Source organism: Elephas maximus, chromosome 1 (assembly GCF_024166365.1).
Source record: "Elephas maximus indicus isolate mEleMax1 chromosome 1, mEleMax1 primary haplotype, whole genome shotgun sequence".
In the NCBI taxonomy this organism is placed as follows: domain Eukaryota; kingdom Metazoa; phylum Chordata; class Mammalia; order Proboscidea; family Elephantidae; genus Elephas; species Elephas maximus.
The window spans coordinates 71686655-71713951 of NC_064819.1; the positions used below are offsets into that span (position 1 = coordinate 71686655).

A 27297-nucleotide genomic window follows, 5' to 3' on the forward strand; every position below is an offset into this window, starting at 1 on the left:
ACCATGGTAGTCAAAACAGCCTCGTACTGGTACAACAGATACATGGACCAATGGAACAGAATGGAGAATGCAGATGTAAATTCACCCACCTAGAATCCACCTAGAGCAGCCGATATTTGACAAAGGCCCAAAGTCCATTAAATGGGGTGAAAGACAATCTCTTTAACAAATGCAGTTGGCATAACTGGATATCCATCTGCAAAAAAATGAAACAAGACCCATACCTCACACCATGTACAAAAAATAACTCAAAATGGTTCAAAGACCTAAATATAAAATCTAAAATGATAAAGATCCTGGAAGAAAAAATAGGGACAATGCTAGGAGCCTGAATCCATGGCATGGATAGTATATAAACCATAACTAACAATGCACAAACATCAGAAGAGGAACTAGTTAACTGAGAGCTCCTAAAAATCAAAGACTTACACTCATCAAAAGACTTTGCCAAAAGGATATAAAAAGAACCTATAGACTGGGAAAAAAATTTTGGCTACGACACATCAGATAAGGGTCTAATCTCTAAAATGTACAAGATACTGCAACACCTCAACAATAAAAAGACACATAACCCAATTAAAAAATGGGCAAAAGATACAAACAACACCTCACCAAAGAACACATTTAGCTGGCTAACAGACACATGAAGAAATGCTCGTGATCATTAGCCATTAGAGAAATGCAAATCAAAACCACAATGAGATACCATCTCACCCCAACAAAGCTGGCACTAATCCGAAACACACAAAATAATAAATGTTGGAGAGGTTGTGGAAAGACTAGAACACTTATGCACTGTTGGTGGGAGTGTAAAATGGTACAGCCACTTTGGAAAACAATTTGGTGCTTCCTTAAAAAGCTAGAAATAGCAATTCCACTCCTTGGAATATATTCTAGAGATATAAGAGCTATCACACGAATAGATATATGCACACTCATGTTCATCGCAGCATTGTTTACAATAGCAAAAAGATGGAAACAACCTAGGTGCCCATCAACAGATGAATGAATAAGCAAATTATAGTATATACATACAATGGAATACTATGCAACCATAAAGAACGATGATGAATCTGCCAAACATCTCACAACATGGATAATCTGGAGGACATTATACTGAGTGAAATTAGACAGTAGCAAAAGGACAAATACTGTATGAGACCACCATTATAAGAACTCAAGAAAAGGTTTACTCAGAAGAAAGCATTCTTTTGATGGTTATGAGGTTGGGAAGGGGAATTCACTCACTAGATAGTAGACAAGGGTCATCTTTGGTGAAGGGAAGGACAACACACACAATACAGGGGAAGTCAGCACAACTGCGCCAAAGCAAAAGCTAAGAAGTTTCCTAAATACACCCAAACGGCTTGAGTGACAGTGTAGCTGGGGTTGGGGCCTGAGGACCATAGTTTCAGGAGACATCTAGGTCAGCTGGCATAACAGATTTTACAAAGAGAATGTTCTGATTCCTACCTTGGTAAGTGGTGTCTTAACAGCTTCTGAGCGGCCATCTAAGATGCACTGATTGATCCCAACCCACTTGGAGCAAAGGAGATTGAAGAATACTAAAGACACAAGGAAAATATTAGCCCAAGAGACTAAAGGTCCACGTAAACCAGAGACTCCACAAGCCTGAGACCAGAAGAACTAGATGGCGCCTGGCTACCACAATGACTGCCCTGACAAGGAACACAACAGAGTCCCGGACGGAGCAGGAGACAAGTGCAGAGCAGACTTAATGGTTTGACGGAGACTGGGGGAACCCCTGAAACAATGGCCCCTGGAAGCTATGTTCACCCAGAACTAAAACCATTCCTGAAGCCCACTCTTCAAATGTTAGACAGGAATAATCCTGTCTACAACCAAAAAAAATAATACACTTGAGGAGTGTGCTTCTTAGTTCTATTAGCTACATGAGATCATACGTGCAGCTCCTGTCTGGAGGCAGGATGAGAAGTCAGGAAGGGACAGGAACTGGTTGAATGGACACAGGGAACCCAGAGTGGAAAGGGGGAGTGTGCTGTCACATTGTGGGGATTGCAACTAATGTCACAAAACACTATGTTATAGATTTTTGTATGAGAAATTAACTTGAGCTGTAAACTTTCACCTAAAGAACAAAAAAAGAAAAAAAAAATTTCCCCACCACTTTCTTTCTACTTCCTTTGCCCTAGGTTTCTGCCTCTATAGTTCTTTTCCCTGTTCCTCTTCGCTTTTTAATACACTAAAAGAAAGCTGTACAAAAGACTTCTAAAAGGAACATTAAAAACTGGTTAAGAAGTAAATGTCAAGATACAGGACATTACAAAAGTTTGGAGAGGAGAAAAAAAAAAGTCCAGATCTTGTTTCTGGAATGTTCTGGATAGGATTTTCAATGTTCTGTAATGCACAGAATTATCAACTTTGGTAGCAAAACTTAGTTCCCTTTTCTTTATATTCTGGGATAAAAGAGCATGTGGGAACGGAACTTGTGGTAAAGATAACCTTGCCACAAAGGGACCCCACCCCTGCTTACCTTCCACTGGATCTAGCTGTAAATATCTAGTGAATGGTAAGTGTGAGGCTTCCTGTATTCTGCAGTGGGCATTGCCACACCACTATCTCAGTAAAATGAACCGGAATGCAAAATTTAACACTTCTTTTGAAATGTGATGAAGCAACATAGAATTCAGAAACAGGATGACCACATCTTCTGTACTATATTGCACTCTTTTGCACAATGCGCAAAAACACAACATAAGAAACCCACAAAAGAAGGAAATAGAACAAATGAGGTTGTTGACTGGGCAGGTTGCAAGGTAAAAGGCAAAATTTTTAACGCCCCACCTAGTTAACATCCTCTTCTGACTCTTATTTCTGTCCCCAAGCGTCTTTCCTTTTCAATTATTCTTTTCCATCATCCAGCCAGCCATCCAGCCACCCATCCAGCCATCCATCCATCTAGCCACTCATCCAGCCATCCATCCACCCAGCCAGCCACCCACCCAGCCAGCCACCCAGCCAGCCAGCCAGCCAGTCAGCCGGCCACCCAGCCACCCAGCCACCCACCCATCCATCCAATATTGAGCACCTTAGCATGCTATCTACTGGTGATATGAATGTACACTGGTAAGGATTATACAACTGGCTCTTGGGAGGAGGGATAAGCTGGCTCTGGCACATCAGCTGGACAAAGTTAAATAAAATGTATGTAGTCTGCTTTATGGAAGTTTTTGTTTTTTAAATCTAGAAAGGAAGACATATATTGTAAGTAGTTGCCACACGGAAACCCTGGTGGCGTAGTGGTTAAGTGCTACGGCTGCGAACCAAAGGGTCAGCAGTTCAAATCCACCAGGTGCTCCTTGGAAACTCTACGGGGCAGTTCTACTCTGTCCTATAGGGTCGCTAGGAATCGGAATCGACTCAACGGCACTGGGTTTGGTTTTTTTGGTTTAGTTGCCATAGAGTTGATGTAATAATACTGTAGAGGAATGTGCTGGGTATAGAATTAATGGGGATGTACAGCGAGACCCTTTAAATTAAACTACCTTAAGGAAAGTTTGGTGACCTGGACTCAGCACAAGCACTGATGGGTACACACAGTGTACATACCATGGAATATTGCTCAGTCGTGAAGGAAAACGGAGTCCTGGTGCATGCCACAACATGGACAAACCTTGAAAATATGCTGATCTAAACAAGTCTGTCGCAAAAGGTCAAATACTGTATGATCTCACAAATATGAAATAAGAAAATATATAGAAACCAAAGACTATTGATGATTACCAGGGTGAGGGGGAGTGGGAAGAAGGAGTTTTTTCTGGCGGGGCATTGGGTTTATGTTGATAGTGGTTGAATGTTTTCGAGGGGGATAATGATAATGGTGGCACAACATGGAAAATGTTATCCATGTCACTGAATTGTAAATGTGGAAGTTGTAATGTTGGTGAATGTCTTGGTGTGTATATTTTCACTGTAATAAAACAAACAGTACACAGGGAAGGGCTAGGGCTGGTTTGAACTCAACGTGTGGTCCTTTTCTCTTCATGAACAGTTTCTCTTATCTCTAGTCAGTGTCTTCAGACTCAAACACCCTGGCACAATTGTCATTCTTGGCAGAGAGTTGATTGGACAAGAGAGAACTCTAATTTCAAAGTCCAAATTGAGATACTTCGGCAGGGTGGGTAAGGATTAGGGTGGACAGGGACAGTTCACTGCAATAGAGGAGTGGCACCTGTTGAATGGTGGAGGACCAGTCTTCAACAGCGACATCTTGTGGCAATGAACAGCATAAATTGGATTAGTGACATTTTCCAATTCCCACTCTTCCTGGCATTGATAACAAGACTGATGCGCTGTCTTAGTTACCTAGTGCTGCTATAACAGAAATACCACAAGTGGATGGCTTTAACAAACAAATTTATTCTCTCACAGTCTAGGAGGCTAGAAATATGAATTCAGTGCACCAGTTCCAGGAGAAGACTTTCTCTCTCTGTCAGTTCTGGGCAGAAGGTTCTGATTATCTATCTTCCCCTTATCTAAGAGCTTCTCAGTGCGTGGACACCATTTTCAAAGAACACGCTCCACTCCTGGTGCTTCTTTCTTGGTGGTTTGAGGGCCCGATCTCTCTGCTCTCTTCTCTCTCCTTTTATCTCTTATAAGATAAAATGTGATGCAGGCCATACCCCAGGGAAACTCTGCTTACCTGGGATCAGGGTTGAGACCGGAGTAAGAGTGTTGCATCCCGCCCTAATCTTCCTTAACATAACCTAATCTTGTCTCATTAACCACAGGCAGAGATTAGGATTTACAACACATAGGCTAATCACATCAGACCACAAAACAGTGGACACAATACTGGGAATCATGGCCTAGCCAAGTTGACACACATTTTTGGGGAACACAATTCAATCCATAACATGCCTGTGGAATAAGAAAGTCCCTGATTCTCAGACAATTCAGAGGCTGAGAACTTAAGGGAGATAGAGTAGACTCTAAACTGATATTTGTGGACTTTAACAAAAATTTTTTAAAAGTTAAGGCCTGTGCCCATTTCTATTACGATTTGAGGAACAGGTCATGGGTGGTATAGCTACCACATATGTATATATGTTTAGGACAAGGGATACTAACAAAATGTTAATACGGTTATATCTGGATGATAAGTTTTGGTGGGAGGGTTTACTTCTATAAATTTGCTTGTATTGTTTGGACTTTAAATAATTTTCTCTCTCTCTCTCTTCTTAAAATAAGCAATCAATAAATAATACTTGCCAATTGTAAAAAGGCAAATAATAAAGAAAGAAGTGAAAAATTACCCATAATCCTACCAGCCAGACGTAATTGTTAATATTTTGGTATATAACCTTCCAGAGGTTCTTCTATGCATGGTGTGTTTCCTTTGTGACCCCCTTAGATTAATCCATCCCCATCTCTGTTTCCTACAAGGACCTACAAGGGCCAGAGTGGTTCAATGGTAGAATTCTGCCTTGCATGCAGGAGACCTGGGTTCGATTCCTGACCAATGAGCCTCAAGCGTAGGTACTACCGGTCTGTCAGTGGAGACCTGTGTGTTGTTACAATGCTGAAAAGGTTTCAGCAGTTTCCCAACTAAGACAGACTAGGGAGAAAGACCTGGCAATTCATTTCCAAAAATTCAGCCATTGAACATCCTATGGATTACAGTTTTGCTCTGACACGTGCAGGGTTGCCATGAATTGGAGCCAACTCTGTGGCAACTGGTTTTCCTGGTACCATGCTTAAAGGGATTTATTAAACTCCAGGATCAGATAAATACTGAGCTTCGTTTTCTTGTGATTCTTTTAAGATTTTAATTTTCAATTAATGGTTGCATGTAGGATTATTTTTGTTTATGCTATGAGACTGAATTCTCACTTTAGCTTTTTCCAAATGTTTAACTAATGATCCAAGTTTTATTTATTAAACAACCTATCCTCTCTCCACTAATTTAAACTGCTACTTTTTTTTTTTCCATCCTCTCTTGCCTTCTTTGGAGACTTCACTTGTTATCTGCTGTTTCTTTTAGAGCTTGTATATATGAGCTGGCTGAGTTATATGCATGCTTGCTTGGTTAATTGATTGATGTACTTATTCATTCAATGAGATTTATAGGGGCTACAACAGTGAATACGACAGAAAATCTCTCTTGGGGCTTACAGTCTTGAGATGTACACGGCACTGGGTTCTGGGTAATGTGCCAGACACTTACATAGCACTTAGAACGTTCTTAGTGAGTTTACAAATATCATTTCACTTCATCCTCATAAAAAGGCTATGATGTAGGTCTATTTTTATCTCATTTTACATATGAGAAAATGAGGCATTGAGAGGTTAGGTAACTTGCTCAAAATCACTTAGCTGGTAAATGGGAAGTTGGGGAAAGTTAATTGGTGGTTCCAGTTTAGTGCAATAAATGTTATTTATCGTAAGGGAAGTGCAGGGCTCTGTGGGAGCGCTTAGCAAGGTCACTTGACTTGGCTGTGGGGGCCAGAAAAGACTTTTGGAAGCAGTGATGTCCAAATGATTCCTGAAGAATGAAGAGCAGTAGGCCTCACACAGACTAGTGAGAGGAACTGTGGGTGGGGAGCCAGAGTTTGGGGTAGACATATTTAAACTGGAGGAAGGAGTAATACAAAGACTCAGGGAAGAGAGAGAATGCTGTGTTCTAGAAGCTGAAAGCAATGAAGTATGGTTGGAACAGAGTATGCAGTCGGCTTGAGATGGGAGGTGAAAAGTCCTAGAGTTGGATCAGCAGAAGGAAATTTAATTGTAGTCCAAGCATAGGAGGAGACATTGAAGCATTTTCAAGTCCACCCAAAAGCACCTTGGAAGAAAGGCCTGGTTATCTACTGAAAAATCTGCCATTGAAAACCCTATGGAGTGTAGTTCTTGTACTCTGACACACATGGGGTCACCCTGAATCAGAATCAACCAGGCAGCAGCTGGTTTTTTAAGCAGGAGAGAGATTACTTCAGCGATTGAGTGGAGGATGAGCATCAAGGGGCAAAAGTGTGGGCAGAGCAAACTGTTAGGGGGGCTCTTACAACAACCTAAGGTGAGAAATGATGTTGGCTTTAACTAAACCAAAAAACCCATTGCCGTTGAGTCGATTCCAACTCATAGTCACCCTATAGGACAGAGTAGAGCTGCCCCATAGGGTTTACAAGGAGCACCTGATAGATTTGAACTGCTGACCTTTCGGTCAGCAGCTATAGTTTTTAACCACAACGTCACCAGGGTTTCCTGGCTTTACCTAAGGCTGTAGAAATAAGGATGAAGGGACACAAGTGGATTCAGGCATCGCTTCAGAGGAGATCGACTGGACAAGAAGTTAAGGAGAGTGGAGTCAGTGATGATGACCCGGCTCTTTGCTTGACTAATAAGTCTCCCACATGACCATCTAAGGCTTTGATAAAAATGTGGATACTAAAAGATTAGCTGTAATAGCCACATAATATGCACCGGAGAAAGGAAAATTTCTCTGTGGTGTATCAATACATTCTCAAGACTTCCCCTTCACCGCCCACGGAATCCTCATTAAGGGAGGTCTGCAAAGTTTATATATATTGCAATATGTTAAGAGTATCACCTTTGGGGGTAGAATTAGATACAATTAAACATTTTTGATAACTTTACTGAGATACATTTCACATACCACCCATCTAAAATTTCGAGTTCTGGTGGTTTTTAGTATATTCACAGAGTTGTGCAACCATCACCACAATGTAATTTTAGAACATTTTCAGTTTCCAAAAAGAAACCCTGTCCCCATATACAGTTCAATCCCTATTCCAGTGCCTCCACCTCACCTCAGATCCAGGTAACCATTCATCTACTGTCTTTATGGATTTGCCTATTCTGGACATTTCACATAAATGGAATGATACAGTTGTTGTTAGGTACCATCGAGTCAGTTCCAACTCATAGCAACCCTATGTACAACGGAATGAAACACTGCCTGGTCCTGTGCCATCCTTGAAATCGTTACTATTTAAGCCCATGGTTGCAGACACCGTGTCAATCCATCTTGTGGACAGTCTTCCTCTTTTTTGCTGACCCTCTACTTTACCAAGCATGATGTCCTTCTCCAGAGATTAGTCCCTTCGAATAACCTGTCCAAAGTACATGAGATGAAGTCTTGCCATCCTTGCTTCTAAGGAACATTCTAGTTGTGCTTCTTCCAAGACAGATTTATTCATTCTTCTGGCAGCCCATGGTATATTCAACATTCTTTGCCAACACCATAATTCAAAGGCATCAATTCTTCTTCCATCTTCCTTATTCATTGTCCAGCTTTCACATGCTATCTTAGTTATCTAGTGCTGCTATAACAGAAATACCACATGTGGATGGCTTTAATGAACAGAAATTTATTTCCTCTCAGTAAAGTAGGCTAAAAGCCCAAATTCAGGGCGTCAGCTCCAGGGGAAGCCTTTCTCTCTCTGTTGGCCTTCTCATCAATCTTCCACCAGATTAGGAGCTAGTCCAAAGGACGTGCTCCGCTCCTGGCACTGCTTTCTTGGTGGTATGAGGTCCCCCGTCTCTGCTCACTTCCCGTTCCTTTTTATCTCTTGAGAGATAAAAGGTGGTGCAGGCCACACCCCAGGAAAACTTCCTTTACATTGGATCAGAGATGTGACCTGGGTAAGGGTGTTACAATCCCACCCTAATCTCTTTAACATAAAATTACAACCACAAAATGGAGGACAAGCACACAATACCGGAAATCATGGCCTAATCAAATTGACACACATCTTTGGGGGACACAATTCAAACAATTCAATGCATGACATGTGCACATGAGGCAATTGAAAATACCACGGCTTAGATTAGGCACATTTTAGTCCTCAAAGTGACATCTTTGTTTTTCTGCACTTTAAGGAGGTCTTTTGCAGCACATTTGCCCAATGCAATACATCCTTTGATTTCTTGACTACTGCTTCCATGGGCTTTGATTGTGGATCTAAGTAAACTGAAATTCTTAACAACTTCAGTCTCTTCTCCATTTATCATGACATTCACCTGCTAACCAAAAGGGTGGAAGTTTGAATCCACCAGGCACTCACTGGAAACCCTATGGGGAAATTCTACCCTGTCCTATAGGTTTGCTATGAGTCAGAATTGACTTGATGGCAATGGGTTTGGTTATCATAATGTTGCTTATTGGTCCAGTTGTGAGGTTTTTTTTTTTTTTTAATATTGAGGTGTAATACATACTGAAAGGTGTAGTCTTTGGTCTTTATCAGTAAGTTCTTCAAATCCTCTTCAATGAGCTATGTTGTGTCATCTGCATATTGCAGCTTCTCAGATTATCTGCTCAACATGCAGATTGAATAAGTATAGTGAAATGATACAACCCTGACATACATCTTTCCTGATTTTAAACCATACAATATCCCCCTGTTCTGTTGGAAAAACTGTCTCTTGGTCTATGTACAGGTTCTTCATGCACAATTGAATGTTCTGGAATTCCCATTCTTCACAATGTTATCCATAACTTGTTATGATCCACACAGTTGAATGTTTTCCCATAGCCAATAAAACATGGGTTAACATCTTTCTGGTATTCTCTGCTTTCAGCTAAGATCCATCTGACATCAGCAATAATATCCCTCATTCCACATCCTCTTTTGAATCCACCTTGAATTTCTGGCAGTTGCCTATCAATGTACTGCTGCAACCGTTTTTGAGTGATCTTCAGCAAAATTTTACTTGCATGTGATATTGATGATACTGTTTGATAAATTTCACATTCTGTTAGATCGCCTCTCTTTGGAATGGGCACAAATATGGATCTCTTCCAGCCACTTGGTGAGGTAGCTGTCTTCCAAATTTATTGACATAGATAAGTGAGCACTTCCAGCATTGCATCCAATTGTTGACACATCTTGTTTGGTATTCTGTCAATTCTTGGAGCCTTGTTTTTTGCCAGTACCTTCAGTGCAGCTTGTACTTCTTCCTTCAATACCATCAGTTCTTGATCATATGCTACCTCCTGTAATAGTTGAACGTCGACCAATTCTTTTTGGTACAGTGACTGTATATTCATTCCTTCCGTCTTCTTTTGATGTTACCCACATTGTTCAATATTTTGCCAATAGAACCCTCCAATATTGCAACTAGAGGCTCAAATTTTTTCTTCAGTTCTTTCAGCTTAAGAAATGCTGAGCGTGTTGTTCTCTTTGCACATTTCATTATAATATTTTACTTTGCTCTAGCAGCCCTTTGAAATCTTCTGTTCAGCTTTTTTACTTCATTTCTTCCATTTGCAAGAGCAAATTCAGAGTCTCTTCTGACATCCATTTTGGTCTTTTCTTTCTTTCTTTTTTAATGACTTTTTGCTTTCTTCATGCATGACATCCTTGATGTCTTCCACAACTTGTCTGGTTTTTGGTCATTTGTGTTCAGTGTGTCAAATCTGTTCTTCACGTGCTCTCCAGATTCATATCCTTGGGATATACTCAAGGTCGTATTTTGGCTCTCACGGATTTGTCTGAATTTTCTTCAGCTTCAAGTTAAACTTTCATATGAGCAGTTGATGGTCTATTTTGCAGTCAGCTTCTGGTCTTGTTCTGACTGATGATATTGAACTTCTCTATTGTCCCTTTCCACAGATGCAGTCTTTTGTGACTTGCTACTTTCACTTAGCATAATGTTTTCAAAGTTCACCCCTGCTATACTGTGTATCAGTATTTCAATTCTTTTATGGCTAAATAATATTCCATTTTATGGATCTACCACATTTTATTTACCCATTCATCAGTTGATGGACATCTGTGTTATTTCCATTTTTTGGCTATTATGAATAATGCTGCCATGAACATTCATGTACAAGTTTTTGTGTGGACATATGTTTTTATTTCTCTGGATTATATACCTAGGGGTGGAATTATTGGATCATGTGGTGTAATCTATTAGTGTCAGAAATCACCTAAATTTCCAAGAAGAGAGACTCAAGATCAGCCAAAAGCTGATTCTTATCAGATGGAGGTCAGACATACCTCCACTCTCCTACCTTTTTACCGATTTTGACACCAGCTGTCCTCCCCATGGCACCCTACTTGTCTGCTGGGTTCGACAATTCATTGCAATGGCCACAAAGAACTCACAGAACACACTCACGATTATGTGATTTCTTAGGGAAGTAACTGGCTACAACTTGGGATCAGAATCAACTTGTAAGTAACGATATAAGATACAGTTCATCAATCAAGACAGCTTCCAACCAAGACAGCTCTCACTCTCAGCTCCTTCTTGGCCTTGCCCACATTGGACTTCACTCTTGGCCTAGCCTCTGTTGCTGGGCCTCGGTCTCAGCCTCTGCCCTGCTTAGGCAAGTGTTATAGCTTTTTGGCTACATCAACAAGTGCCAGAGGCACCATATTCCACCAGCAAGCCTCCTGCCCGAGGGCACTCAGCTCTCTTGCTCCGTGGACTGGCAGGTTCACCGTGGCCACCTTACTCCATGGGCCAGGAAACCCAACACAGCCATCTCACGCTGGTCTCCTGGTTCCTACCACTCAAACTGCTGTGCTGTCTTGCACTGGCTATCCTGTCTCATGCCATCTGTGGCTGTCTTCAGTCAGTGTTACAGCTCTCTCTGTCTTCTGTATCTAGTAGATTCTCAGTGCAGGGACCTCAGGTCCAAAGGATATGCTCTGCTCCAGGTTGGTCTTGATGGCAATGAAGTCCCCCACCAATCTCTGTGAGATTGGCCCTTTTATAAGCCTACTCCTCCCACTAAGATCATGAACTGACCAATCCCCTCGGTAGGCTACAGTTACCCAATTTGCATAGTAATTGGCAAATCTCTGCAAGGGTTTTATGTAATTTATTTGCATAGTAAACTGTCCAATCCCTGCAAGGTTCCTAAAATAGACCAATCACAGGGCAGGCTGCAGCCCAACCAATTATTGTTGGCAGGATTATAAACCCAAGGGCAGAAAGATCATATATATGAGAAAACCATTGCACTGCATATGATAACTGTATAGTATTCTGAGGGACTTCCAAACTATTTTTCAAAATGACTGAACTGTTTTTTATTGCCACCAGCAATGCATGAAGGTTCCAATTTCTCTCCATACTTGCTAACACTTGTTACTGTCTGACTTTTTCATTTTAGCCATTTTAAGGAGACTTGGTGATACAATGGTTCAGTGCCTGGCTGCTAAGTAAAAGATTGGGAGTTTGAATCTACTCCTTAGAAACCCTATGGGGTAGTTCTACTCTGTCCTAATACAATCGCTATGAGTCAGAATCAACAGATGAGTCAGATGGCAACAGGTTTGGTTTGGTTTGAAGGAGCCTCTGTGGTGTAATGATTAAGCGTTCTGCTGCTAACAGAAAGTGTGATGGTTTGAACCCACTCAGTGGCTCCACAGGAGAAAGATCTGGCAATCTGCTCCCATAAAAATTACAACTTAGAAAACTCTATTGGGCAGTTCTACTCTGTCACATGGGGTTGCTATGAGTCGGAATTGACTGGATGGCACCCAACAACAACAACAAAAAGTGGGTGTGAAGTGATATATCTCATTGTAGTTTTGGCTTGGATTTCTCTAATGACTAATGATGTTGAGTAATTTTTCATGTGTTTATTTGACATTTACTTGCCTTCTTTGGGGAAATGTCCATTCAAATTCTTTGCCTATTTTTAAATTGGGTTATTTATTTTTTTATTGTCGAATTGTAAGTTCTTTATATGTTATGGATACAAGTCCCTTGTCAGAGATATGATTTGGAAATATTTTCCCCTATTCTGTAGGTTATCTTTTCACTTTCTTGAGGGTGTTCTTTGACACACACTCATTTTTAATTGTAATCAAATCAAATTTATTTTTTTCTTATTGCTTGTACTTTAGGTGTCATATCTAAGAGGTTCTTGCTTAACTCAAGGTCACAAAAATTTGCTCTTATGTTTTCTTCTAGCAATTTTTTAGTCGTAGTTTTTACATTTAGGTTACAATTCATTTTGGGTTATTTTTGTATATGGCTTGAGGTAGGGCTCCAAATTCATTATTTTGCATGTAAATATCCAGTAGTCCCAGCACCATTTGTTGAAAACATTATTCTTTCCCTTACTGAATTGTCTCGGCATGCCATAATTTAAATTTGTTCTGTATACTTTTCTTCTCTTCCAAAATTACAAAAATAAAAAAGAGAGAAAGAGAGAGAGAGGAACCAAATCCACATGCTTTTTTCTTTTTTAGAAGAAGCAGTGGGCAGGCACCCAAAACAGACTACCTACCAAAAGTTTCAGTTGAATTGGATTAGGTGGATTTCTTTTCTGACACCAGATTATACAATTCCTTTTCTCTTTAGCTCAGTGTTAAGTAGCCAGACTCTCTCCAAGTCCCTCTGTTTTGGAGTCTATCACAGAAGAACTATTTGGTGAATTTTAGCTGTACAAGTAAAGTAAAAATACAGAAATAGCTAATAATTTTCCCAAGGACTTTATGTGTCTATCAGATATGTAGGAGAAGTTATTTTTGTGCTAGAGCAGGAAACAAAAATAGTTTAACTGCATAACTTATCTGGTTATAATGCCAATTTTTAACATGTTTTCAAGGCTTGTGAAGAAGTACACAATATTTAGTATTATACATTTGCCAAATGAAACTTTTCAAATACTTGAATTCTTCTGATAACATTGTTGGCGGTACTGTAAACTGGATCAGTTGTTTCTGAGATTACTGTGGCAACATGCCAATTACTGTTAATAGTTTGAGCCAGTAATGACTTTTGGAAAGTAATTTAAGGAAGTAATCTAAAAGAAGAAGAAAAGAAACAATACACACAAAGATGTGTTATTTATAATAGTCAAAAAAATGAAAAAATATCTCAATGTCCAAGAATCAGAAATAGATAAATGAACTATGTTTTATAGTGCAATGACATAAACTCTAAATAAGAAGTACTCAAATCATGGTAATATATACAAATACATATACTAAGTAAAGAAACAGAACCTGTATATACATATTAATTGAAAATAATCTAAGGATTGATATATGCTGGCAAAGCTCAAAATTAATTTAGCACAATATTAATGCCCATTAGATCCATTTCCAAGAAAAAGAGGGCTGCTTTTAAATGTAAAATGGCAGTTAAAATTAAAACTGTTTTAGAAAGCCAACACAAAACTTTTATATTTCTTCAAAATATCTTTTTCATAGTTATTTCCTAATCCACTGAATATTTTCGTATCTGGGGAAAAAGAATAGAGACTTAAAAAAAGTTTTCTGAGGGGGCAGAGACGACATGGCACCCTAGGCAGACACGCCACGCAATTTCTTTGCAGCAAAGACCCAAAAAACTAAGTAAAACAGATATAAACATCATTCCTGGAACTCTGAGCATCAAATGAAGGGATCAATAATAAAACAAAGCTAAAAGACTTTTTTTTTTTAAAACAGAGAAACAGAGACATCAGTCTGTAAATGATGAAAATGTCAAAGCAATAAAATGAGGAAAAATTGTGTGGGTATAGAACTTTCAAATGGAAAAGAAGTCAAGGTGATATCAAGTAATAAAAGTGTGGTTCAATAAATTTCAAGGTAAACCACAAAGAAAGTTAAACTTACTCATCAAAATAAAAAAGACACAAAATCTATAATAACAAAAGAAATAAAAAGAAAATTCCCTAACAAGAAGGAACTCAGCACAAGAAAATCAAAGGAACAAAGAAAATATCAACACCACCAAGAAAAGCACAATATGACAGCAATAAGCTCATACCTTCGATAATCACACTGAATATAAAGGACTTAAATGGACAAGTAAAGAGACAGAGAGTGGAAGAATGGATTAAAAAAAAAATGACCCATCAACATGCTGTCATAAATATATTTAATATATTTATGTCACAAAGACATAAATATATTAAAAATCAAAAGCTGGAAAAAATATATATCAAGTGAAAAGTAATCAAAAAAGAGTAGGAGTGGCAATACTAATCTCAGATAAAATAGACTTTAAGGCAAAATCCACCATAAAAGACAAGGAAGGACATTATACAATGATAAAAGGGACAATCCACAAAGAAGACATAACCTTAATAAATACCTATACACCCGATGACAGAGTTCCAAAATACATAAAACAAACTATAACAGCACTGAAAAGAGAAATTGACAGTTCCACAATAATAGTAGGAGACTTCAACACATCACTCTTGGTAAAGGACAGAACATTTAGAAACTCAACAAAGATACAAGATCTAAAGGCCACAATCAACCAACTTGACTTCATACATGCATAACAGCAGCAAAATGTACACTCTTTTACAATGCACATGGAGCATTTTCCAGAATAGCCCACATTTTAGACTACAAAGCAACCCTCAATAAAATCCAAAACACTGAAATAATACAAAGCATTCCTACTGATCACAATGCCATAAAAGTGGAAATCAGTAACAGGAAAAAAAAAAATCAAATATATGGAAACTGAATAACGTCTTGCTTAAAAACAACTGGGTAATAGAAGAAATCAAAAAAGGAATAAAACTTCCTAGAATGAAATGAGAATGAAAACACATTATACCAAAACCTTTGGGACACAGCAAAAGCAGTGCTCAGAGGTGAATTTATAGCAATCAATGCACACATCAAAAAAGAACAGGCCAAGATAAAAATGTTAGCCCTACAACTCAAACAAATAGAAAAATAACACCAAAAGAAGCCCACCGCCACTAGAAGGAAATAATAAAGATTAGAGCAGAAATAAATGAAAAAGAGAATAGAAAAACAATAGAAAGAATCAATGAAACCAAAAGTTTGCTCTTGAAAAGATCAACAAAATTGACAAACCACTGGCCAAACTGAAAAAACAAAAACAATAAAAGAAGCAAATAACCCACATAAGAAATGAGATAGGGGACATTACAACAGACCTAACAAATAAAAAGGCTCATAACAGAATGCTACGAAAAATTGTACTCCAACAAATTTCAAAACCTAGAGGAAATGGACAAATTAATAGAAACACACTAGAAATAAACTAACATAAACTGAGATAGAAAATCTGAACAGACTCATAACAATAGAAGAGATTGAAGAGGTAATTAAAAAAAAAAAAAAAGAGCAACTTTCAACAACAATAAAAAAAGCCCTGGTTTGGATGGTGTCATTGGAGAATTCTACCAAACATTAAGAGAAGAGCTCACACCAGTTAAGTTCAAACTATTTCAGAGCACAGAAAAAGAAGGAATACACCTAAATTCATTCTATGAAGCTAGCGTAACCCTGATACCAAAGCCAGGCAAAGACGCCACAAAAAAAAAAAAAAAGAAAGAAAATTACAGACCAATATCTCTCATGACTACAGATCCAAAAAATTTAAACAAAATTCTAGCCAATAGAATTCAGCATCATCTTAAAAAAATAACACAACATGACCAAGTGGGATTCATACCAGGGATGCAAGGATGATTCAACATTAGAAAATCAATGTAATCCACCACGTAAATAGAACAAAGAAAAGAATCACATGATCATCTCAATTGATGCAGAAAAGGCATTTGATAAACTCCAACACACATTGTTGATAAAAACTCTCAATAAAATAGGAATAGAAGAGAAATTCATGAACATAATAAAGGACATCTATACAAAATCAACAGCCAACTTCAATCTCATTGGAGAAAGGCTGAAAACATTGCCCCTGGGAACGGGAACAAGACAAAGATGCCCTTTATCACCATTCCTATTTAACACTGTGGTGGAAGTCCTAGCTAGAGCAATAAGGCAAGAAAAAGAAATAAAGGGCATGCAAATTGGAAAGGAAGAGGTAAACTATCCCTGTTTGAGTATGACATGATCCTATACACAGAGAATTCCTAAGATTCCATAAGAAAACTACTGGAACTAATAGAAAGATTCAGGAGAGTAGCAGGATGCAAGATCAACATAAATAAATCAGTTGGATTCCTATACACTAACAAAGGAAACACTGAAAAGGAAATCAGGAAAAAATATCATTAATAATAATAATAACTCAAGCTTGTTTCCGTCTATTCCGACTCATAGCGACCCTATAGGACAGAGCAGAACTGCCTCATAGAGTTTCCAAGGAGCACCTGGTGTATTCAAATTGCCAATGTTTTGGTTAGTAGCTGAACACTTAACCAGTGCCCCGCCCCTAAAAAGATTGAAGACTTAGGAATAAATCTAACCGGGGACGTAAAAGACCTATACAAAGAAAACTACAACACACTACTGCAAGAAACCAAAAGTGAGCTACATAAATGGGTTTTTATACCATGCACACAGACAGAAAGACTCAATAGAGTGAAAATGTTAATTCTACCCAAAGTGATCAACAGATACAGTGCAATCCAGATCTGAATACCAACAGCATTCTTCAACAAGATGGAAAAACTAATCACCAACTTTATATGGAAAGGAAAAAGGGCCCAGATAAGCAAAGCATTACTGAAGAAGAAGAACAAAGTAGGACGGCTCGCACTACATGATCTCAGAACCTACTATAGAGTCATGTAGTCAAAACTGCCTGGTACTTGTACTATGACAGATACACAGACCAATGGAACAAAATTGAGAACCCAGACATAAATCTATTCACCATGGTCAGCTGATTTTTAACAAAGGGGGAAAAGACAGTCTCTTTAACAAATGGTGCTGGCAAAACTGCATATTCATCTGTAAAAAAAATGAAACAGAACCCATACATCATACCATACACAGGAAGTAACTCAAAATGGATTGAAGGCCTAAATATAAAACCTAAAACAATAAAGGAAAAAAAAATAGGGACAATGCTAGGGGCCCTAATACATGGCTTAAATAGGATACAAGCCATAACTAACAATATACAAACATCAGAAGATAAACTAGATAACTGGGAGCTCGTAAAAATTAAACACGCTCGTCAAAAGACTTCATCAACAGAGTAAAAAGAGAACCTACAGACTGGGAGAAAATTTTTAGCTAAGTCATATCTGACAAAGGTGTAATTTTTAAAATCTATAGAATACTTCAACACCTCGATAACAAAAAGACAAATAACCCAGTTAAAAAATGGGCAAAGTATATGAACAGACACTTCACCAAAGACGACATCCAGGTAGCTATCAGACACATGAGGAAATGTTCTCTATCATTAGCCATTAAACCCACTGCTTGGGTCGATTCCAACTCATAGCCACTCTAGAAGACAGAGTAGAACTGACCTATAGGGTTTCCAAGGAGTGCCTGTGGGATTCAAATTGCCAGCCTTTTGATTGGCAGCTGTAGCACTTAACCACTACACCACCAGGGTTTCCCATTACCCACCAGAGAAATGGAAATCAAAACTACAATGAGATACCATTTCACCCTGACATTACTGGTACTAATTAAAAAAAAAAAAAAATCAGAAAATAACAAATGTTGGAGAGGTTGCAGGGAGTTTGGAGCTTTTATGCACTGCTGGTGGGAATGTAAACATGGTGCAACCACTATGGAAAATGATATGGTGCTTCCTTTAAAAGCTAGAAATAGAAATACCATACGATCCAGCAATCCCACTCCTAGGAATATATCTTAGAGAAATAAGAGCCATCACACAAATAGATATATGCACACCCATGTTCACTGTAGCACTATTCATAATAGTAAAAATGTGGAAGCAACCTAAGTACCCATTAACAGATAAATGAATACATAAACTGTGGTATATACACACGGTGGAATACTACACAACAATAAAGAACAATGATGAATCCACGAAACATCTCACAGCATGGATGAATCTGGAGGGCATTATGCTGAGTAAAATAAGTCAGTCACAAAAGGACAAACGCTATACGAGACCACTACTATAAAAACTCAAGAAAAGGTTTACATGCAGAAAAAAAAAACTTTGATGGTTATAAGGGAGGGGAGGGATAGACAGAGGAAATCACTAACTAGATAGCAGACAAGTGTTAACTTTGGTGAAGGGAAAGACAACATATGATATACAGGAAGTCAGCACAACTTGACCGAGGTAAAGTCATAGAAGCTTCCTATTTAGTGAGTAGCATCTGAGGTCTAAAAAGCTTGCGAGCAGACACCTAAAAAACATCAATTGGTCCCATCATGTTTGGAGCCAAGGAGAATGAAGAAACCCCAAAACACAAGAAAAGTATCAGTCCAAAGGACTAAGGTACCACATGAACAATAGCTTCCATCAGCCTGAGCCCAGAAGAACTAGACGGTGCCCAGCTACTACAACCAACAGCTCTGATAGGGATTGCAATAGATGGTCCTGGACAGAGCGGCAGAAAAATGTAGAACAAAATTTAAATTCACGCACACACAGAAAGACCAGACTTACTGGTCTGACAGACAGGCTGGAGGAACCCTGGACACCCTGCTAACTCAGAACTGAAGCCATTCTTGAAGTCCATCTTTCAGCCAAAGAGTAGAAAAGCCCTATAAAATAAACAATAACATGAGGAATGTGCTTCTTAGTTCAATCAAGTATATAAGACCCAATGGGCAACACCCGCCCAAAGGCAAAGAAGAGAGAGCAGGAAGGGACAGGCAAATTGGACAAATGGACATGTGGAACCCAGGGTGGAAAGGGGGAGAGTGCTGACACATTACAAGGATTGCAATCAATGTCACAAAACAATTTGCACATAACTTTTTAAATGAGAAACTAATTTGTGCCGTAAACTTTCACCTAAAACACAAAATTTTTTAAAAATTAAAAAAAAAGTGAGTAGGTTTAAGATACACCATACACTGATATACCCTCATTAATATAACAAAGAACTCTATTCCCAAATGGGATTAGACTCACAGGTATTTAAAAAAAAAAAAGAAACCCACTGCCGTCGAGTCAATTCCAACTCATAATGACCCTATAGGCAGAGTAGAACTTCCCCATAGTACTTCCAAGAAGGGCCTGGTGGAACTGAACTGCCAACCTTTTGGTTAGCAGCTGTAGTTCTTAACCACCATGGCACCCACAGGGATAGGGGTTAGGATTCCAAAGTATATTCTCAGGGGCACCATTCAATCCATAACACTAGTTTCCTTGAATCTTAAGAAAAGGATACAGTTAACTCATTTCAGACACTCCCACTATACTGTAAGAACCAGATGTGGAAGAGAAACAAAGGAAACTTTAAGGGGATGCATGCATTTAACCTCCAGCTCCCAATCTCTTTCTCTCCTCAAAGTCCTAAGAGTGAAGGGCTGGACACACTAAAGCAGGAGAAGAGGCGAGGTGGAAATTAGGGGATACTGTGTTCTTTTCTGACGCCCTCGTGCTGCAGTTGTTAAGAGCTTGGCTGCTGACCAAAAAGTTGACAGTTCAAATCCACCAGGCACTCCTTGGAAATACTATAGGGTGGTTCTACTCTGTCCTATAGGGTCACTATAAGTCAGAATCAACTCGACGACAATGAGTCTTGGCTGGTTTGTCCTTTTCTAGCTGCTTTTGTTCCTACTTATCCATCAGCAAACATTTAAGGAGAGTCAGCTCTGGGCAAGGTGCCATGTTAGTCCCTGTTGGGGACACAAAGAACCATAAGGCAAACATGGTCCATTCTCAATGGATTTACTGTGTTGCTGGAGAAACAAGACACATAAAAGAGATAAGTTTACAAGACAGGATACAATCACTGCCAACAAGTTTTACAGACAGTTAAAAAAAAAAAAACAACATAAAAATTCAGAGGAGGAAGAGAACGTTTTGAATAGATAAGCAGTTGGGGGAATACTTTTGGAGAAAAGGGTAATCCAGGCCAGGTGAACATCGTGTGAAAAGGACCTGAAGTGAAAATTTTCAAGATATGTTAGTAAGCACTTTGGTCAACATTTATGGAATCCCTGTTATGTGAAAAGCACTGTGTCAGGGGAGGAAACAGATATACAGTAATTTTTTGCATTCCACATTTTATTTGGTTGTTAGCACCGGGTGGCGTCTAAACCCCCATACATCTGTAGACTTCTGAATCCATTTTTTTCCCATATGTCACATCTCCTTAAGCAGGTCTCCACCTCCTCCCTCAAGTACAGGTGAGGAAGGGCAAGCAGACACAGAGGGCTCCGCACAGATTGGCAGGGAGTCAACATGACCGCTGAGGAGAGCAAGAGTGTTTTGTAGTCCTCCATTCAGGAAACACGTAGGCACTCATTTTTCTTTTTTTCAAAGGAGAAATCATTTTTCTTTTTTTCCTTATTCTGCAAGTAACATACTTATGATTAAATAAATCAAATATTACATAAATGCATAAAGTCAAAAGAGCAAGTCATCCATAATTCTATTTCTCAGAGATATTCACTATTCAAACATTCTTTCAGAGCTTTTGCTATGCACAAATATGTATGTTTCAATGGGGCCTTTCCGGAACCCCATGGAGATCCCTTAAATTGAAATCTGACAGAGAACAATGAGAAGTGCTGGTCTGGGATTTGGAGCAAGTGGCTTGTAAAGTCTTCACTTGCCACACTGCATGAATTAGGCTGAGTCATGTGAGACTACTGATATTTACCTGTTTTGGACCTGCAAAAACAACAGTTTCTTACAGTTCAACCTATTATACAGGAAGCCTAGAATGTCAGAGCTGGTAGGGCCCTTAGAGACTTTCAAGTCTACCTATTTCATTGTACAGAAGAGCGCAAAGGACCAGAAATAGGAGGTGTCCAGCCCAAGGTCACATACCACTTTAATGGTAGAACCAGGGCTGATTCTCTTTCCACTGAACCATGAACCTGCATGTCACACTCTGCTTCTCTTAACATCATCTTCTATGAGCAACGGAAACCCTGGGGTGTGGTGGTTAAGAGTTCAGCTGCTAACCAAAAGGTCAGCAGTTCAATTCCACAAGGCGGTCCTTGGAAACCCTGTGGGGCAGTTCTAGTCTACCCTCTAGGATCGCTATGAGTTGGAATCGGCTCGATGGCAACAAGTTTGTTTTTTTTTTTTTGGCCTATAAGCAATGGGTGGACGCTTCAAAGATGCAGATTTCAACTTGGTATCAGGAGAATTTTTCACAACCAAAACTCAATCAAAATGGGAGAGACTGTCCTGGAGGTAGTAAAGTCACGTGGTCTGGTTTAGGCTGGGCACTGTAACAGGATAGCTCAAGAGGTGAGCGAACCATGGAGCTAGTCAGGTTTAACATTCACGGCTCCACACTTGCATGGGGTCCTTTCTAAGACCCTAGGACGGGCCCTGGCCACATTAACATGGGCGATATGTTTTTTTAATATTTACAAAAGGAAGAAAATTTTAAAATTATTTTTCTTAAAGAGGCTCCACAGAATTGCATAAGCACCAGGCCCTACAAGAGTTTTGGAAAGCACCGGGTATGGAGGCCAGAGGCCTGGGTTCCAATCATGGAGCCACTTAGGCCCAAATGGGTAGAATGGCACTTGTCCTGGTTACTTTACAGGAGGGTAAAATCACAGATGTTAAATGTGTTGAAAAATATAAAATGTGAATGAATATAAAGTAAATTTGTGAGCAAAAAATGTAATTTGTGACATAGAATAAGCACTGCTGCTTCTCATGGCTGTTGAAGACAACATAAAAAAATGTCCTCGGTGCATCTTTTTGTTTCATTTCCTTCCACTACAACATCCTCCTCTTTTTCCTCCAACCCTCACCCCCCCAACACCCCACCACTGGACTTGTCATTGGTCATTCTCCTTTGCTATTTCTATGTTTGTTCAGGGGCTCCCACTGTCTATAAAGGCTATCTTTGCCTGGAAAAAATTCTTATCCACAAGGCCCGGCTCTGTCAGCCCCTCTCCTCTCACCCCCACGATGATCTCCCTTAGCACGGCTTCATACTGATCCCACAGACAGGGACACTGAGACCCGATGTGGTCTACATCTGAGTTCTGGAGGTCTCAGAAGACAAGCCTCACATGCCTTGATCTAGTGCCATTCTCGGCCTCTGAACATCAGATCATAGAAACGTGGTTCTTGAAATACAGATGGTAGCGGTCACTGCACTTGTCCACTTTGTGGGAGTGGGTGTATTCCAGAGTGAGGCTGCCCACTGTGGCAGCAAACAGAAACCTGACAAAGAGAATGTACACGTAGGAGTTGTCATCACAGACAGGTGGCCTGGCTTGCCACTGCTCAGTCTGGTTGCCTGGCCCGGCCCTGGCTGGCAGAACAAGTTGCTGTGGAGGGCCTTCAGTACAGCCTGCAGACTCTTGTACCATGTCTCAGTCCCACTGGTGGTCTCCATAGCAACAGGGATTGAGGTAAAAGAAAAATCGGAAGATGCTCAAACAGCAGGAAAATTCTCTGGCTCTGAGTAGGCATAGCCCTAAGGCTTCTCAGCCCTTCAGCCTCTTAAGGATGTCTCTGAGCACATCTGGGCTCTCAGACTTGATTTCAGGAGCCGCCTCTAGGCACACTCCAAGGGGGTGCCTGTTTGCTCCACTGGACACTGTGCCCTATGCTCTGAGGTTGTCAGGGCACTGTGCCCTGCAGCATGCAGCTGGCACCCAGCACCACCCTGTGACCTCTCGTCTCCTGGAAACCGTATAACTTGGTGGTCAAGAGTGCAGGCTCCGAAAGAAAAAATAGACTGGAATTCTAGCCGAGACTCTTACGATGGGCATGCTTTGGGGCAAATCACTTAACCTCTCCAACCTTCGGTTTCCTTATCTATGGGCTGAGCACTGTCATAGGCACCGAGGATACAGCATTGAGTAACAAAAATCCCTATAGTCAGGGCTCGTTATTTGCAGTGTTTGTTGTTGGGTGCTGTCGAGCTGATTTCTACTCGTAGCGACCCTACAGAACAGTGTAGAACTCCCACATAGGGTTTTCTAGGCTGTAATATTTACGGGGGAAACGCTGGTGGCCTTAGTGGTTAAGTGCTATGGCTGCAAACCAAGAGGTCGGCAGTTTGAATCCTCCAGGTGCTCCTTGGAAACTCTGTGGTGCAGTTCTACTCTGTCCTATAGGGTCGCTATGAGTCGGAATTGACTCGACGGTAGTGGGTTTGGTTTGGGGTTTAATCTTTACGTGAGCAGGTCGCCAGGTCTTTCTCTGGCTGGGCTTGAACTGCCGAACTTTTGGTTAGCAGCGGAGGGCTTAACTGTTGAGCCAGCAGTAGTAATGCTCTATTCTCTCTCCCCATCCAGCACTGAATTAGTGAATAGGGAATCAACCTTTTTGGACCTCAGCTGGGAGTTTTTCACTGCTCTGTGCATGTCCGAGAATGATTAAGAAAGCACCAGGAGTACTGATTTTGGGGTTACAAATAAATGTTAGTAGGTAGGTGAACTTGCAGACACAGAATCCATGAATTGGACTTATTTTGTGCTTACTGCATGGCACAGAGTCCTGGGTGCCGCAAATGGCTATGTGTTCGGCTGCTAATTGAAAGCGTGGTGGTTTGAATCTACCCAGAGGCACCTCAGAAGAAAGGCCTGGCAATCTACTTCCAGAAAAACAGCCATTGAAAACCTTGCGGGTCACAGTTCTACTCTGACATGCCTGGGGTCACTATGAGTTGGAATTGATTTGATCAGAAACTGCTTTGGTTTTTTTTTTTTTTTGTAGGGCACAGGCTACTCTCTAAAATGTTCCAAGCATTTTTTCTTTTTTTATTGTGCTTTAGGTGAAAGTTTACAGCTCAGGTCAATCTCTCATTCAAAAATTTATACACATATTGCTATGTGACACTAGTTGCAATCCCCACAATGTAACAGCACACTCCCCCTCCCCCCTGGGTTTCCCTTGTCCGTTCAACCAGCTCCTGTCCCTTCCTGCCTTCCATCCTGCCTCAAAAATACCTACGTCTTCATGAATTTGCATGTCATCCCTGTGCAGGGGCCATGCTCATCTTCTCTGTATCATTCCAATTTTAGTATATGTGCTACGGCACATGATGCTAACTGGCCTTTGAGGCATTGGGTTCCCGTAGGGGTGTGGCAGTGGGATATGTGACTGCATAGTGTGGTCATGACCCTGAACATCAGAGTACAGGAATATCTTGCAATTGGAATCCTTTTCAGTTTACTGCTTTGCTGCTTGAACAAGTTGCCCGGTCAAAAAATTATAGGTTTCGTGTGGCCATTGAAGGACTTGCAGTAGCAATAAGTAAAAAACTATTTTAAGAAGACTGCTCTTCCTGCGACATAGATTATGGGTTTAGGTGAGAGAGGTTGGAGGCAGGGGTGACTCGTTAGAAGAGATGATGAAGTCTGGGTCTAGGATAGGAGTAGTGGGAATGAAAAGAAAGGGGCAGATTTGAAAGACAATACTAAGCGAAGAATATTAATTCATTAAATGTTTCAGATACTAGTATATACTAATACTAATATGCATATATACAGCTGTGGATTTTAAAGAACTCTGCAATCACTAATCCATCCAACATTCCAAGAGGCACATTCATTATTAAAAGGAAGCCATTCATCTCAAGAACATATACCTTTCTTTCACAGTCCATCTTTTCATTTGTTTTTCATGGAGATATGTATTGCTTGGGAGAGGTGGGAGAAAAGAAACTTCATGTTTGTTTACTTTCAGAGGTTTTACGCTTTTAGTTGATTAAAGAGTAGCATTTGAAAAGCAGTAGCTTATCCCTAAAACCCAGCCCTGTCAGTTTGTTGTCCTGTGGTAGCTAGCATGTTGCTGTAATGCTGGAAGCTATGCCACCGGTATTTCAAATACCAGCAGGGTCACCCACAGTGGACAGGTTCCAGCAGAGCTTCCAGACTAAGACAGACTAGGAAGAAGGACCTGGTGATCTACTTCTGAAAATTAGCCAATGAAAACCTTATGGATCATAACAGAACATTGTCCACTTGCTTGCTTTGGACACTTCATCGGGGGGATCAGTCGCTGGGGGAGGATCATGCTGAGTGAAGCAGAGGGCCATCCAGGGCAAGGGAGACCCTCGGCCAAATGGATTAATGCAATAGCTGCAAGGATGGACCTGAACATGTCTGTCCTTGATGACGGTGAGGATGACGCTGTACAATGTTTTGTTGCCGTGAGTTGGAGTTGACTCAATGGCAGCCAAAAACGACAATGACGATACCTAAAAAAGGAGATTTTTGATTGGTGTATGTAAAAAGGTGATATAAATCTTCCTGGCCAAATTAGTTCTTTTGAAATTCAAAACTCATAATTTAGAGAATGGAGTACACCTGTTACTCTTTACTAGCACAGAGAGTCAGTACCTGGATTTATTTGAGGTCTCTCTTGAGATTCAGTGGTCTGGAAATGGAAGAATGACTCAAAATATCTTTGTTTTGGTTTAGTTCAGGTGGAGAAAAATGAGTTACAAATCCCACTGGGGCCAGAATTATCTAGTCCTCCTGCATTTAACCCTTTCTTTGATTGGCTGTGGAGACCTCCACAGAGAATGCCTGTATTCTTCATGCCAGTTTTCCAGTCCGCACTACAGAGGTTGGTACTCAGCAAATACCCCCACACCTAGCAACTAGAGGAAAAGACAACGCTTATTCTTTTTATATAAATTTTGGGATGGTTCAAATCTCCAGAAAAGTCCTCACATTAAATGTAAAATAAAATAGAATACTGTGCAGCTGAGGAGGGTAGAGGGTTATTGACCATCCCATAATAGTTGTTTTTCAAAAAAGTCTACACTTATTACATTTTTGTTACAACTTTTACACCACCTCACCATGATTGATTGATTCCCCAGGTTTCCTCTCTTCTCCTGGCAGGAGGCCGAGGCGCAGGCACACCAACTCCAAATGGCAGTAGCAAGCTGTCGCCTTTTTTTTCGGGTTGTGTGCAGTGTATTTAGAGCCGTGCGCAAAAACTCATTCACAAAAATTTTGCGGACTGCACAGTCATGGAAGGACTGAAGATCCTCCCCTCACTGTTCATGAATATGTATGTTACTGCCTATATAGGGAGCAAATCTGCTTTAGTTTAGGGAGCTGGCAGCCTTAGGTCACGAGTCCCTGTCTGCCTCCCAGTTTGCAAACTGTGAATAAGTCTGTTCTTCCAACCCCGCATCTGGCTGGCTTCAGATTCGCTAGTCTGCTGGGCAAGAACCTTTTAGTTGTCAGCTTCAAAACCATTTATGAAACACACACATACATATTCAAACTATCTTTGACTTCCCATTATGTAAGGTATTTTTCTGAGAAGATAATAAAAAAATCTCTCATGGAACTTGTACTGTTATGAGAAAAAGCAAGCTGCGGAAGTGTTATGTATAGCACAGTCCCATTTTGGTCAAAAAAAAAAGGTATATGTATGTGTTGATGAATATCATTACTGATGTCAGATTGAGCTTGTCTGAAAGTAGAGAATACCAGAAAGACATTGACCTGTATTTTATTGACT

The 27297-nt window shown here is 40.1% G+C and overlaps 1 protein-coding gene and 2 pseudogenes across 1 annotated transcript in view; all 3 read right to left on the reverse strand.

Moving 5' to 3' along the window:
• RIPOR2 (RHO family interacting cell polarization regulator 2) overlaps positions 1-27297 on the reverse strand; it is a 301690-nt gene that overhangs the window by 174653 nt on the left and 99740 nt on the right. The window lies entirely within an intron of this gene.
• On the reverse strand, positions 22878-23517 carry LOC126076547 (potassium voltage-gated channel subfamily E member 3-like; annotated as a pseudogene).
• Positions 24754-24853, reverse strand: LOC126058244 (uncharacterized; annotated as a pseudogene).